The following is a 6,110-nucleotide window of genomic DNA, read 5'->3' as shown; positions in this document are numbered from 1 at the left end:
TGTATGTGGAAACAGAATACCATTTTCATAAGCTACTATGTAATGTGAAAATAGAACACTATTTCCTGCTTTTTTGTTACCATAATGAATTTTTTGGTTTATAATAGCAGAAATAACTTCAAGCGTTTAGGTTTAAAGCGTCTGTAAGTGGCTATCTCAGTAAGTTTTGTTGATTGTATTCTGTGATAGACGGCACGAATATACAATTGACTGGCTACTTCACTGTTATATCCGGCACCTATAGACAATCGACTGGTCACCTATGAACAATCAACACATTTATTTACTATTAAGTCTGGCATGAAACACACTTTACTTTTTAGTATCGACTCTTGAATTATATAACCTATATTTTAACATTTACTTTATTCTAGTACCCATTGTTATGTCAACAAGCATATAATATGTGTCAGTGCGTATTTTTAGTTTTTGATTTCTTCGTTTCTTGGATGATAAGAGAAAAACTCTTGCATAATACATTGCATGAATATTTCCCAGAATTATATTTGAAAACACAGTTCTTACGAAACGAACGGTATTTTACCCAACTTGAACGTTTAAAATTACCCTTGAAAGGTGACGTCTAATGATGTTAAAAGTTGGTTATCTGACTGTCGTAAGCGAACCGGATTCAAAGTGGTTTTGATAAGCTGTTAAAATTTGTAGTTTAAATTTCTCATACACGTACTAGTTAATCATGTCCTGCGTCGTTTGAAGACAAAATGCTTGACGCGTCTTACGGATATGAATAAAGTAAATATCAAGTAACATTGCTAAAACTCAATGGAAAAATGTTCACAACAATTAAGTCTGAAGTATTGTTGGCAGATGAGAAAATACTTTACAGATAATGACTGTTTAGCTGTAATAAACTTCCTAACACTCATACGAATATTGTCAAACCCATCACGCAGGCATTTATGCCAGTACCTTCTACCTCATCACAAAGAACATTTACGTCAATACAGTGGAGCGCCGTTAAGCCGCGGTATTTGGGGGGTCAACCTGCTTAACCGCGGCTTAAGTGGTCCGCGGCTTAAACCTTTGTGACTGAAAAGCCGAATTCGCCAACAGTTCCGCCGAGGAGCCTCATCCGGGCCATTTCGTGATCATTATATCGGATTATCGAATTAAAAATAATACTTTAATTATTGATCACTTTTTTCACGGATTTACCGCGGATTAACTTTAATGTATGGAGAGGTGTGATTCGGTAACAATGGCGGCCTCCATAAAGCTGACATAGAGAGCGGATAAGGTAGATTAACAGTCGATTTCTATTGTAATATATTTTATTTATTTCCCAAATTAAAGCAAATCCTTTTTAAATATCCCTTGAAGTTATAAAGCCAGGATTAAATTCGTAAGCCGCGTTTTTACACGTTCTTAAATTAGCGGTGAGCCGCGATAATCCTCGCTCACAAGACTTGCTACAGCGGCTTAAGCGATTTCGCGGTTTACTGGTCCGCGGCTTAATGGCGCTCCACTGTATTTTGTAACTTATCACAAGGATCACTCGTGCGAATACTGCCAAACCCCATCACGAAGAGCTCTCACCTGTTTGAATACTGCCAAACCCCATCACGAAGAGCTCTCACCTGTTTGAATACTGTCAAACCCCATCACGAAGAGCTCTCACCTGTTTGAATACTGTCAAACCCCATCACGAAGAGCTCTCACCTGTTTGAATACTGCCAAACCCCATCACGAAGAGCTCTCACCTGTTTGAATACTGTCAAACCCCATCACGAAGAGCTCTCACCTGTTTGAATACTGTCAAACCCCATCACGAAGAGCTCTCACCTGTTTGAATACTGCCAAACCCCATCACGAAGAGCTCTCACCTGTTTGAATACTGTCAAACCCCATCACGAAGAGCTCTCACCTGTTTGAATACTGTCAAACCCTATCACGAAGAGCTCTCACCTGTTTGAATACTGCCAAACCCCATCACGAAGAGCTCTCACCTGTTTGAATACTGTCAAACCCCATCACGAAGAGCTCTCACCTGTTTGAATACTGCCAAACCCCATCACGAAAAGCTCTCACCTGTTTGAATACTGTCAAACCCCATCACGAAGAGCTCTCACCTGTTTGAATACTGCCAAACCCCATCACGAAGAGCTCTCACCTGTTTGAATACTGTCAAACCCCATCACGAAGAGCTCTCACCTGTTTGAATACTGTCAAACCCCATCACGAAGAGCTCTCACCTGTTTGAATACTGCCAAACCCCATCACGAAGAGCTCTCACCTGTTTGAATACTGTCAAACCCCATCACGAAGAGCTCTCACCTGTTTGAATACTGTCAAACCCTATCACAAAAAGCTTTCACTTGGGTGAATACTTTCAAACCCATCATGATTATCCATCGCTTTTGTGAATGCTCTCATCTCAAATACAAAGAGCCAAGACTTTAAAATGGGTTAGTTTTATTGTTTACTTTGTGCGTCCACTGACTGATTTATCACATTTGTTTTCTTTTAATTTCTTTCATGATGCTTTGAAACAACAAGAACAAATGCATATTACGTTTTTAAAGTACTTCATTTTGCTGTTTCACACAATATAATATCTTAATCATAACATTATGTAACAAAATGTTTACTTTTTCTTGTTCCTGGACAGAAAGTGTTGTTTCCCAATTGCTTATGTCTAAAGTAAATAGAAAAGAACTATTTTTCTCTTCAAACTTTGCTTTTGTGACCTGGAAGTGTATAACGAAAACATGATGGGAGACTATATTTGGGAACTGATACGTGAAAGCGATTTACATTACAGTCGTAAATCTCGAGAAACTACTCACTTCTAAAAAAAAATTGTTCATTTTTGTGTAACTTTAGAATAAGTGCATGTAAATCTTGATTCATATGTTGTTTTATCCGGACTTTATGTAAGTGAAAATGTGCAAATTTCCCGGTTTTTACACAGAAAATAGGTTAATTTCTAAATTTCATTATCCAGGTTACGAAAGCAAAGTTTGAAGGAAACAAATGGCCATTTTCTGTACTTTTACAACAAAAACAATTAAGAAATAACACATACTGTCCAGGAACAAAATTTGTGTGACGTAGTGTAATGAACGAAAAACACGTATCAATGATTATGTTGACATGACAAAAAAACCTACGACTGGTAAAACATGTATTACTAAAGTGGTTGTGACTAAATCATTGATGTCCTGATTGTGAATAAATTAATGTTTGTTTGTTTTGAATTTCGCGCAAAGCTACTCGAGGGCTCTCTGCGCTAGCCGTCCCTAATCTAGCAGTATAAGACTCACTAGAGGGAAGGCAGCTAGTCATCACCACCCACCGCCAACTCTTGGGCTACTCTTTTACCAACGAATAGTGGGATTGACCGTAACATTATAACGCCCCTACGGTTGAAAGGGCGAGCATGTTTGGTGCGATCGGGATTCAAACTCGCGACCCTCAGAGTTAAGTCGAACACCTTAACACGCTTGGCCATGCCGGGCCGAATAAATTAATACACTATTGTGTTTTATACTTTGATCTTAAAAAAATACCGAATATAAGAGGAACCAAAAAATCTAAGTTTTGTAATTACGTCATCTTCAATAGATGAACTTTGACCTGCTATGATTCATTTTTGTCCCATTCTTTATTTTTTTATTTGTTTGATAATTATATTAAAAATATTAAAACGACTTATAACTTATTTTTAACGTTTAAACATTTTAAATCTTTCCTCTCTGAATAAGTGTGTTCTTCTTAATTCAGAAATTTTTTTTGCTGTATTCACCGCAGGGATCGAACTCCACTCTGACTAGGAATTAATTTTTAACTTATAAAAAAAATAAACAAAAGACTTCCGCGTCACTTATCAGTGAGGTATAGTTTAGAATAAACACTGAGGTCTTCATGAGCCGGGCCCGGCATGGCCAAGAGTGTTAAGGCGTGCGACTCTGAGGGTCGCGGGTTCGCATCCCGGTCGCGCCAAACATGCTCGCCCTTTCAGCAGTGGGGACGTTATAAAGTGACGGTCAATCCCAATATTCGTTGGTAAAAGAGTAGCCCAAGAGTTGGCGGTGGGTGGTGATGACTACTTGCCTTCCCTCTAGTCTTCCCCACTGCTAAATTAGGGACGGCTAGCACAAATAGCCCTCGAGTAGCTTTGTGCGAAATTAAAAAAACAAACAATCATGAGCCCATTAAACAAATATTTACTTAATTTTTACAGAACACAATCGAGTACCCCAGTGGCTCAGCGTTATGTCTGCGGATTTACAACGATAAAAACCGCGTTTCCATACCCGTGGTGGGCAGAGCACAGATAGCCCATTGTGTCGCTTTGTGCTTAATTCAAACAACAACAGAACAAAATCGAAACCAGTACTATAGTTGCTCGTTATACATGATTAATTAAATTATTGAAAACACAAATGAAAGCTGAAGTTGACAATTAGAAGGATACAGATAAAACTAACCCTAAATGGTTGTGTTAAGACAATCTGGACAGAATACTATTATTTGTTTTTGATTTAGCATAAAGCTACACATATGCGTTCTGTCCACTCTTGGAAAACGAAGGATAGAGAGAGAAAGACTATTGCATTCAGATATAAGCAGCAAGAAGAGTGAAAATAATTGAAAAAAAATGTTTTATGAATCGAATACAATCAACTAAACTTACTAAGATAGCCACTTACAGACGCTTTAAACCTAAACGCTTGAAGTTATTTCTGCTATTATAAACCAAAAAATTCATTATGGTAACAAAAAAGCAGGAAATAATGTTCTATTTTCACATATCATAGTAGCTTATGAAAATGGTATTCTATTTCCACATACAGCAATTGAATTACGAAAGTAGTATTCCATTTTCACATACAATAGTTGAGCTATGAAAATAGTATTCTACTGAATTCATTATGACAGTTTAAATTAAAAAGACTAACATACCAACGTATATTTAAGTTTGTTTGCAATTTCGCGCAAAGTTACTCGAGGGCTGTCTGCGCTAGCCGTCCCTAATTTAGTAGTGAAAGACTAGAGGGAAGGCAGCTAGTCATCACCATCCACCGCCAACTCTTGGGCTACTATTTTACCAACAAATAATGGGATTGACCGTTAAATTATAACACCTTCAAGTCTGAAACGACGAGCGTGTTTGGTGTGACGGGGATTCGAGGTCCCTGACCATCTGACTATCACTGGTCCTTTAGGTAGTGGGACCACACTTGGCATATGATGCATCCAAGTATTAGAAATGAGAGTCCTAACGGTTTTCTTGGTGATGGAAGGGTGGGTACTAATTCCATTGGGATGGATATATATGTAATTAGCTATAATGGAGGCGCTTGAGAGGTATAAAACGGTGCACTGTGGCCACTTTGAATCCTACAGTGAAGCGTGGGTATTTTATAATTGTTTTCCAAGTTTCTAAAATTAAGAAAATACCAACACGAAACGTATAATTACAAGAGCGATCGAGTATTGACATACAAATATGGTACTAATACATTTCTTTACACAAAACATTCTCCTGTTTCGGTCGAGCTGTAATTTAATTTGAACACTGTGTCTTTTATGGTATAAACGGCGTTAGATAGATGACTGTGCTGCTATCTACTGGTATTTATTGATACTAAGCTAAACGCGACATTAATGACAAAAGTAACATCTACAAGTAATTTATATATCCATTACTGAATATTAAAAACACACGAAATAATGTGTGTGACGGAGATTCGAAACCGCGACCCTCAAATTGGAAGTCATGTACTCTGCCCACTTAGCTATGCCGGGCTGTATTTGTATATCTTACTCCACGTTGCTCGTGGTTGGTGTGGATACTTTACATTTGACAGCATTACATCTAAATTATAACTCGTGTTCGCTGTGTTCACTGCTGGTGTGAATAATCATAATTACATTTGACAACAGCACTTCTGAATTTTTCTCATGCCCAGTTTGGATGAACCTTGAAAGTTGAAGGCGATATGTAATGAGATTTTGGATATCTATCTGCATAGGCGGCAAACATTTTGAAATTGTAGGGACATAACAGTAGGAGGACACCTGCCGCAGTGTCATAGATCTGCCAATAAAAATACCAACTTAAATCGAGATCGTAAGAATGCCTA

Source organism: Tachypleus tridentatus, chromosome 2 (assembly GCF_004210375.1).
Source record: "Tachypleus tridentatus isolate NWPU-2018 chromosome 2, ASM421037v1, whole genome shotgun sequence".
In the NCBI taxonomy this organism is placed as follows: Eukaryota; Metazoa; Arthropoda; class Merostomata; order Xiphosura; family Limulidae; genus Tachypleus; species Tachypleus tridentatus.
This window is presented reverse-complemented; position numbering follows the sequence as displayed.